Below are 10,809 nucleotides of genomic sequence, written 5' to 3' on the forward strand. Positions count from 1 at the left end.
CTGTAATATATCTGAATTCATATAATGAACTACATTAGGTAGAATGGGATTTAGTGCTACTTTGAGTATGTGGGAAAGGAGCACAATACAGTAACTCAATTTATATAGCACTTAATGGTTTCCAGAGTGCTTTCCTTACAATAACATTGTGGGGTAGCTAGGGCAAGTATTCTTCCCATTTAGTAGATGAGATAATGGAAGGTCAGTGAGATTAAATGACTGTCATCATGAAGCTAGTAAATATTGGTGCTGGGAATCAGACCCAAGTCTCCTAACATGCAGTTATGGAATCATAAGAATTAGAATAAATCCTAAAGGTTATCTAACTCAGCCACCAAGTTGGTACAGAAATTCTAAGATCTCTTGAAAGATAGTTATTCAGGCCCTTCTTAAGTACCTCCAGTAATGGGGAACTTCCTAGTTCATAAAGAAGCCTCTTTCATTCTTGGACAGAACTGGTTGCTAGAAAGTTATTATGTAATATGAAAATGAATGAAAAAAGCAGTTATTAAGTAATTACTATATGCCAATGTGCTAAGTGTTGGGTATGTAAAAACAGGCAGTGGGTGCCCTTAAGGAGCTTACATTATTCTAACAGGGGAGACAATACACAAAAGGCATTGGTGGGCAGGTGTGGGCACTTTGGTTTTGAAAGTAACTTATGTGGGGGCAGCTAGGTGGTGCAGTGGATAGAGCACTGGCCCTGAAGTCAGGAGGACCTGAGTTCAAATCCGGTCTCAGATCAAACGCTTAACACTTACTAGCTCTGTGACCCTGGGCAAGTCACTTAACCCCCATTGCCTAAAAATTAAAAAATAAAAAAAAATAAAAGAAAGTAACTTATGTGATGATGAATGGGGCCATAGGGTAATAGATTGACACCTTTCATCCAGGAGTAATGGTAGAGTTGATTTGGTCATAATTTATAATTCTTGAAAGGGATTGTGGGGGAGAAGTAGTACAAGCATGGTGGTTGGTGAAGAGAAGATGACTAAAGAGCAGAAAGTGAATGAAGCATGGCTGGGGTTTTACTGAAATTAAGAGGAAGTCAGCATATTAGTCACCAAGGGCACCAGGGTGCAGGTCTCTCTAGCATGGTAAGACAACTGGCAAGGAGATGGCCTGTAGCTTACATTCCTTACATGGCCAATGTGGGATTTTTTTTTTTTGCTTGACTATGAATATTTGTCATAAGCTTTTGTCTTTCTTTTTCTTTTTCCAATGGCTGGAGGTGGGACAAATTTTGTTAATTGAAAAAAAACCCCTCCAGTTCTTGGTCTTAATGGTGCTTTTTGAAGCAAGGAAGAACAAATTTCTTCTCCCATGATAATTCTTTGTTTTTGAATTCATGTGGGGTATCTTCCCTTAGCCTTTTCTTCTTCAGACTAAATATCCCCAGTTCACAGGCTCACAGGATTTGGCAGCCACCTAGTCCAACTCACACTTCAAATGAATACCCATTTCAATTCATTTGCCAAGGACTTGTCTACCCTTTGCTTGCAGACCTCCACTGACCCTAGAGCTCATGAGCTCTGAAGGCAGCCCCATTCTACTCATGGATAGCTCTAGAGGTTCATAGACTTTTCCTTAAGTCAGGCCAACATTTGCCTCTTGGGAACTGCTTTAGTCACTGACTACCCATGTGACCCTGGGCAAGTCACTTAATCTCTGTCTTTCTTAGTTTCCTCATCTGTAAAATGAAGATAATAATAGTTCCTACTTCATAAGGTTGTTGTGAGGATCAAATGAAATAATGTTTGTAAAAGTGCTTTGTGAACTTTAAAGTTTTATATAAATGCTGTATTCTACCTCTTCTTCTTTCTTCTTCCTCTTCTTCCTTTTACTCCTCTTCCGAAGGTGTTTAGCACTGTCATGGAAGAGATCTAATAGAGTTCAAGTTCAAGAGGGGTTCCATATAGATGGTGTGATCCTCCATCCAGTTGGTGGATGATGACATTGTCTTGATTACACTGAGTCCTAGATGAATGCAAAGCCTCCTGGATAAGATCCATAAGTGAAGAGTTCAGCATCATTATGTACCAGGGAAAAACCAACTGGATAGGGGCAGCTAGGTGGCGCAGTGGAGAGAGCACCGGCCCTGAAGTCAGGAGAACCTGAGTTCAAATCCCACCTCAGACCAAACACTTGACACTTACTAGCTGTGTGACCCTGGGCAAGTCACTTAACCCCAATTGCAAAAACAAAACAAACAAAACAAAACCCAACTGGATGAAGAATACCTATTGTGTAGATGATCAGATGCAGCAAGATTAAATGGCACATCAAGCTCATCTATCAGGAAATGGACAACAAATCAGCTTGGCCAGCCCTGAACAGGAGAAGGAAAGTGGGCTGGGTAGCCTTTGGGAAATTAGTGAGTTCTTTTGATGACCTTGCCAAGCTCCTCTTTGAGACAAAAGCCAATTTCTTTACCATTGATGTTTTTTGGTGTAGTTCTGTGGCTACAAGGCATAGAACACAACAGTCTCCAAAGAATTGAAAATGAGCATCATCCAGAGGGCAATGGAAAGGCAGGTGTAAGTAGGATACAGTGCATTACGAACAAGAACTTATGAAGAAGAAGCATAATATAGGATGTCATCTAATAAAAAATATATAGGATTTCATCAAAGAGATGTATGAGGAAGGAAGGGAACAAGGATTTACTCAGTGCCTCCTATGGCACTGTGCTAAGTATTTTACAAATCTCCCCTTTGATCCTCACAACAATCCTGGGAGGTGGGTGCTATTATTATCCTCTGTTAAGGAAATTGAGGAAGCCAGATGTTAAGTGCCCAGAGTCACACAGCTAGAATTTGAAGTCAGATCTTCCTGGCTCCAGCCCCAACATTCTATCTACTGTAAGACCAAGGTGAGTGAAAATGGAAGTGGGTTGGTCGTGTGGCAAGAGTGAATGGTGACTAATGGATGGCCCATGTGCCCCATTGGTATCTTTTTGATTGCAAGAGAAAGGAAGTCTCCCAGAATACTGGGGGATTGTTGTTGTTGTTGTTCAGTCATGTCTGACTCTTGGTGACCCCATATGGGGTTTTCTTGGCAAAAATACTGCAGTGGTGTGCTATTTCCTTCTCCAGCTCATTTTATAGATGAGGAAACTGAAGCAAACAGAGTTAAGTGTCTTGCCCAGGGTCACACCTAGTAAGTATCTGAGACAGGATTTGAACTCAGGTCTTCCTGACTCCATACCTGGTGCTCTACCTGCTGTGCCACCTAGTTGCCATTAGAAGATACCTTGTGGAAAATATTTTGATATACTTAGATCAGTCATATGGGATGGGGAGGTAGGAATGATTTGTGATCTGCATCTCTGAAGGGAGTATGGCCATGGATGACATTTCAGATCTATTTGAATGACAAAAGAACTTGAGTTCCCAACTTTGCTAATAACTATGAGCCTCAGTTTCCTTATCTGTAAAATGAGGGAATTAGGCTAGAGATTATTTTCAAGGCCCCTTCTAGTTCTAAATCCTATGATCTTATGGACAGAATGTTTTCTTCTGTCTCAGGGTCTTGCATTGTTTAGAGACTCATTACCTGCTGGGGCTCTCTATGGCAATTTGTTAATATCCCTTATAAGAAGGCTGGTGCAGAAGTGAACATAATACTCCAGATGTGCTTAGATTAGAAGAATACAATGGGACTAACTTTACTTGTTTTGAAAGCAGTATATCAATTAATTCAGCCTAAAAAGGCATTAGTAGTCACAACATAACGCTGGTTCAGCCTTCCTGTCCTTTGGGCATGAATTGTTATCAAGTCAATTCTCCTTCATTCTCCCCAAATAAAATTGATTTTTTTGAACCTAAATGCAGGACTTTACATTTAACCTTCCCTTGAATCTGTTGTCCCCTCTGGCGATGTCTCACCTCTCTTTCACAGAGTACTAGAAAAGTTTTTTTTTTCCCCAGTTGCTTTCATTTTCCTACTTTTCCACTCTCTTTTTAATCTCTTGCAAATTGGTTTCTGATCCCACCTCTCAAATGGGACTGTTCTTTCCAAGGTTACCAATGATCCGAGAGGGTAACTAGGACTAGCGATAGGAGTGTGGCCCCAGGGTGGAGAATTTCCCATGGGAAGGAAGTTTGTTCCAGAGTTATGAAATTTAAAATCTGCTGAGAAGTTCTTGTAATCTTCTAAGGGAAAAGTTTGGGCTCTCTCTAGGTCTCCCTATGTAAGTTTATTATCTTTAAACTATGTAGCAATTCCTGAAGTACTTTCATGATGCCTGGGGACACAGAGGTACCTGGAAATCAAATTCCATCCTCAACCTCATCCCAGTTTTTGGATGATTACCCATAACACTTTACTGTGGGAGCAGACAATGTAGACTCCAACAAACAGATGCATCAGATTTTGTATGTCCCTCCATGAAGAAGCTGTAGAATTGATGAGAAAGCACACCATGACGCACAAAGCCATTTGTGGGCATCTGTGTGCTATGTTGCCCACTGAGGAGGATCTGATTGTGATTAATGGCATACTTCTGTCCAATAAAGTACCAGCCACTAGTTGTGCTGCTGTCATTGCCTCAAGAATGGGATTGTTTAGCCTAGAACATTGGTCTGAATCCCAAGATCTTCCTTTTCCAGGCTTTGGGCTTTCCCACCAAGATTTCCAGGGGCATGACAGAAACCATCAGTGATGAGCATCTGATTAAGAGAGGAAACAAAGTGGGAGCCAGGGAAGTGACATTATCAAATATGCTGAATTAATATTCCCTCATACTCTTTTGGGGTGATTATTAAATAGATTTTTGACACTGGCAGCCTCTATAATCCTGGAGTGTTGGAACATCACAAAGGAAACTTTACATGTTCATTTCTCGGAGGCTGTCTGAAATGTTGGCAATGTCTGTCTACAGATTTGTTATTCAACTATTTCATTAGTAATCTACTCTATCATCAATGGGTATAAGCAAGTCCTGGCTGTATCTGTGGAATCTGAGTGTACCTATCCATTTGCTGAAGAAGGTAAAGGCATTTTGTTTAGCATTGATAGCTGCTGCCATTTTGGCAGTGGCTGCAACTGCTGATATTGTTGCTGCTTTTCCAATCAAGGTTTAAGTGCTAGGGAGGTTGTGACTTGCTCAAGGTTGTTTTACATACAGCAAATAACAGAACTGGGATTTAACCTTGATTTTCTTTTTTTTACGGCAAACAGCACTCTTTCTACTGTACTCTAATGCTTCTCAGTCCTATATTCCTACGTGCATACTGGACATCTTCACTTGGATATCTTGTCAGCCTCTCAAACTCAAAATATCCCAAACAGAACTAAACATATTTCCCCCCAAACACATCTTTTCTTCAAACTTTATTATTTCCATTAATGGCACCATAAACTTTCCAGTCACCCAGCTTCACATCCTTAGAGTTGTCCTTGAATCTTCCTTCTTTTTCAACCTCCATATTCATTCAGTAGCCATCGTTATTGATTCTCATTCCACAACATTTTCTGGATCTTTCTCCTTATTGACTCAGATGCAGCATCTCTCCTAGTGTGGGTCCTCACCATATCTTGCATAGACTATTACAATAAATATCCTTCTAACTGATCTCCCTGCGTCAATGTTCTCTAATCCATCATCTTCATAGCTGCCGAAATGATATCTTAAAATACAGATCTGACCATTTTATTGCTAATTTAAAAAAAAAAAAACCTTCAATAGATCCATAGTACTTCTAGGATAAAATACAAAATCTTTAGCCTGGCATTTAAAGACCTCTGTAATGCAGTTCCCAACTAACTTTAAAGTCTTATTCATATTCTCTATTTTAGTTGAACCAGTCTGCTAGCTGTTCCATGTACAAAATACTCTATTTTTTGCACAAATGGTCACCCCAAATCTATAATTTTCTCCTTTCTCTTTGTCTCACAGAATCCCTAGCTTCCTTCAAAGCACAGTTCAGGTGCCAGCACCTACATCAGGACTACTTTAATCCACCTAGTTATTAGCACTCATTCTTTCTTGAAATTATTTTGAATTACTTTATTTCCTTACTTCTGTACATATTATGTCTCCTAAACAGGGGCTCAATATTTTTTGTGTGTATCATGAACCCCTGGTGAAACTGGTGAAACCTATGGATCTCTCTCTAGAATAATATTTTTAAACACATGAAATGACATGCATGAGATTCTAAAAGAGACCAATTATATTTAAATTTAGTTATCAAAATATTTTAAAAAATAGTTTCATGGACATCAAGTTAAGAATCTTTGTACTAGTAGAGTATAAATTAATTGAGAACAGGGGCTATTTTATTTTTCAGCTTTATATTTCCAATCACCTAGCATAATACCACCTCTTCATGTAGAGATGAGGTAAAGGAAGAGGTAGAGGGAAGGGGGAAAGCTTCTGAGTGATGTGGCATGAGGAGAATGGAAGAGACAGGTCTCAGCGACTGGCCTCAATTTTATTAGTGAAATATGAAGCAAGGTTCTCATCTCACAGGGAGAGCCTTTAGAAGTTTAGGGAGTGATGGAAATGTTTTGAAAAGCCTCTGTGGTGAGTGGAATAGTGAATCAATTAGGACATGATGAAAGAACTGTCTTGCTGCAGTGAGGGCCCAGTTGAGGCTATGCAACATAAATTTGAAATGGATCCCTTCAGAATGGTTGTGTGATTTTCTCCAGCTTCATTCAACAGCACATGAATAATAGTGAAGGCAGTGGATAATGGGAGTCAAGGTTGGGGCTAGGTAGGGAAAGATAAACAATAATACAAGGACATAAGAAACTCAGAAGAATAGTTGAACTGTTTCACCAAGGGGTCAAGATGGAAAATGGAGAATAGTGTAGATAGCATGGGGGTGCCGAACTGGGAAAGAACTGAGGGGTAGAGGGATTACAGGTCACAGTGATGATGAAGAGTAGAGTTAAGAATCATTAGGTAGAGGCAAAGATGGAATGAGAAAAAATTGTGATCAATTAAATGAATTTCAGAGTCCAGGGACATGGAAGTAGATACACTTGTGGTCTGTGTAGTCTGCTTTCTTTATGACCTCATTATCATCTAATACAACATTTTGTACAGTGTAAGGACAATTGTAATTGCATTCACTAACTTACTATTGAGAAAGCCAATACCAGATACTTAGCATCTTAATAATAGCTAGCATTATATAGTTTTAATATTTTAGTGTTTTAATGTTTGCAAAGTGCTTTTACACATATTATCTTATTTGATTCTTAAAACAACACTCTGAAGTGGGTACTATAATTTGTACTGTCAGAATAAAGTTCATGACTCAGAATCTTGTCAATTTTGTTTTTTACGATGTAAAGAAATAAGACCACCATTTTCACACACTTCCCCTTTACTGTCCTGGGGGAAGCCAAAGACTTGTGAAATTCTTCTGCCACCTTGCCCTGAAGCCCTCTGAGTTATCACATGGTCCTAAAGCATGCTTTAAAAGCTTTATAGTGTGGAGGTCCTATGCATTCCTAGGAAGTAGAAGGTAAAATAACACTTTCTGACTACTTCAGAGACTTGCTTTTCAGTCCTTTCAGTCATGTCTGACTCTTCATGACCCCCTTTTTGGGATTTTCTGAGGAAAGATATGGAAGTGGTTTGCCATTTCATTCTCCAGTTCATTTTACAGAGGAGGAACTGAGGCAAACAGGGGTAAGTGACTTGCTCAGGGTCCCAGAACAAGGAAGTGTCTGAGGCTGGATTTGAACTCATCCAGTGAGTCTTCTTTATTCCAAGCCCAGTGCTCTGTCCACTGTGCCACTAGCTGTCCTCGGAGAGATTATAGAACCAAAATGAAAGTCGTAGGGCGAGTGACCACCAGTGGCAGGCTCATGCTGGAGCAGCATTGTGGTGTGGTGGAAAGAGTCCAGGTCTTGGAGTCAAGAGATCTGGGTTTGAATCCCATTTGTACAAATCATTATCTGTGAAACCTACAGTCTTTTAACTTTGCTGGCCTTCAGTTTCATCATCTATAAAGTGTGTGTGTGAGGGTGGGGTTGGAGAATTCTACTACATGATCTCTGAAGTCCCTTCCAGATCCAAGACCAATGATCTTACAGGCTCAGTGGATAGAGTACTCGACCTGGAGTTAGGAAGACATGATTTGAAATCCTGCTTTAGACACTTACTAATTGTGTGGTCCTGGACAAGTCACTTAACCTCTGCTTTCCTCAATTTCCTCATATATAAAATGAGATAATATTAACACCTACCTCCCAGGCTTGTTGTGCAGAATAAATTAGCTGATTTTTGTAGAGTTCCTCACAAACCTCAAAGTGCTATATAAATGCTATGATTATTTTCCAGTAGACAGTATAGTTTTGGTCGGAAAAGGCTATTTTAGGTGTAGGATTTTTCTGTGAGGTCAATGGATTCTTGAAATTTACTGGTGTAAAATTTGTTGTAGCTGAAGCAGGTTCGAATCGACAGAGCAGTAACCAGGTGGTTTCCTACCCTGTGTTTAGCCTATGATTTTGGAAGCCACTGCCAACGTAGATAGTAGTGCTTCTTGATGTAGCATGCAGCTCCTGTAATTTGACTTCTGTGAATAAGTGAAAAATAAGATAAAGGCAGAGGATTCAGCATGATTAGTGCTTTTTCTCTAAGAATAAACTTAAAATAGTTATATGAATCAATAATCTACTCTTTATGAGAGATGAATATACGCTAAATGTTAAAAGACAGATATTATTTAAGCACAATATGGTGCCCTATTAACCCCTAGCATTGTCCATTCATTGCCTATTAACTTAATTCTTGCTTCTGCCTTATCCTCTGAGGAAACCTTTAAATCTCAAAAAGCTTTGGCTCTGGCTCGTGTATAGCCATCAGCAAAATGCTTGTAGCTTGAACATTTTAAGCCTTTCCCTCAACTATCTCCTACTGAATTAACCAAAGTACTGTTCTCTAATGACCCAAGGAACCCGACCCACAGCATATGGCTTTCTCTGCTCAGTCTTCCCTTTAGATTTTTTGTTGACAAATTTTCTGTGTGCCTGCCCTTCATTTCTGCATCCTGTATATTTTTGTTGTCGTTGTTGTTGGTGGTGGTGAGTCGTTTCAGTTGTGTCCAATTCTTCATGACCCCTTTTTTTGGGATGTTCTTAGCAAAGATATTGGAATAGTCTGCCATTTTCTTCACCAGCTCATTTCACAGAGGAGGAAACTGAGGCAAATAAGGTTAAGTGACTTGCCCAAGGTCACACAGCTAGCAAGTATCTGAGGACAGATTTGAACTTAGGAAGATGAGTCTTTGTGACTTCAGGTCCAGCATTCAATCCACTGCACCACCAAGCTTCTTATATATGTGTGTATGTATATGTATATATACACACACACACACGCGCGCGCATTATACAGGAAACACTACATCACATATGTATACATGAAATATGTACAAGTTACATGTATGTAATATTTCCCTATCCTTCCACCCTGAGAGAGCCGTCTATGGAACAAAGAATAAAAAAGAAAGAGAATAAAGAAGGCACTTGAGCAAACTAACCAGGACACCACCTGGCTGATAGTCTGTGCATTCTTCTACACCTCCTCAGGGCCGAGCTTGGTCACTATAATATACAATATGGAGTTTCTTCTTTTTTTTTTGCCATTTTTTCCATTTATATTTTGGTCACTGTGTATAATGTTTTCCTGGATCTGTTTACTTCACTTTGTATCATTTCTTTATATTCTTCATAGTTGGTGTTTCTTATAGCATAGAAATATTTCGTTACACTCGTTTGCCACATTTTGTTTAGAGCATTACTGCAGATTGCACTGTATCCCAACATTGACTGGACGTGCCACAAAGACTTAAGAACAGGTGTTGCCATACCAAACACTCAATCTTTAAGCAGCATGGAATGAAAAACTTTCAAAATACACCCAGTAGAAGGGACAGGCATTTACTAGGCACCTACTATTTGCTAGGCACCATGCTAAGTGCTTTACAAGATATTATTTCATTTGATCCTCACAACCACTCTGGGAGGTAGGTACTATCACTCTCCTCATTTTGTGTTTGAGGAGCCTGAAGCAAAGGTTAGGTGACTTGCCTAGGGTCATACAAGTAAATAAGTATCTGAGACCAGATTTGAACTCAGGTGTTCTTAACTCCAGACTTACCCCTCTCTCTACTGTACTACATAGCTATCTTCTATAGCTTCTTCTAAGTCAAAATAACATGGGAAATGGATGAAGTACCAATCATTTATGTCATCCTTTCTACTACTGGAGATGTATAAGTATGCTTTTAGTGAGTCTATAGAAAATAAGGAAGCATTCTGAATTGTCTATTCAACACAAAAAACAATTATTTTATCGACCTGTGTGACAGTCTATAGAATATTGAATGTAAAAAGATTATATCAGAATAGTGTCTTTTTCTGGAACCATTTTTATATGAACACTGAGCAAGATGAGAATGCTTTTTCTATAATAATATCAGTAAAAATTGTAACAGCATACGATGAATTTATAGTAGTTAGTAGTTAATATTTATATAGTGCTTTAAACTTTGCAAAGTATTTTGCACACATATATTCATAGCCTCATTCAATAGCTATAGAAATAGATTTTCAAAGTTTAAGGGATGTGTTCCACGTGTTCAACAGCACACAAATAGTGAGTGGTGATTGCCCAAGAGAAGGTTGTGTACATGTTTCCTGACTTCTAGGATGTTGGTCTTCTCAGCAGATGCTACTAGACAGAGATGCTTACATCCAGAGATCTTTTTTTTTTCTTCTACTCAGTGTAGTTATTTCTTTGAATTCTCTTGAAATCAATTTATGTCTTGCTGGGTTTTCTTAGAATTG

General features: G+C 39.1%; 1 pseudogene; it reads left to right on the top strand.

The window, feature by feature from the left end:
• The first annotated feature begins 1,016 nt into the window (after positions 1-1,016).
• LOC110205441 (large ribosomal subunit protein uL10 pseudogene) lies at positions 1,017-5,084 on the top strand (annotated as a pseudogene).
• Positions 5,085-10,809: the final 5,725 nt, after the last annotated feature.

Source organism: Phascolarctos cinereus, unplaced genomic scaffold (genome assembly GCF_003287225.1).
Source record: "Phascolarctos cinereus isolate Bilbo 61053 unplaced genomic scaffold, phaCin_HiC Scaffold_5;HRSCAF=322, whole genome shotgun sequence".
NCBI classification, from domain to species: domain Eukaryota; kingdom Metazoa; phylum Chordata; class Mammalia; order Diprotodontia; family Phascolarctidae; genus Phascolarctos; species Phascolarctos cinereus.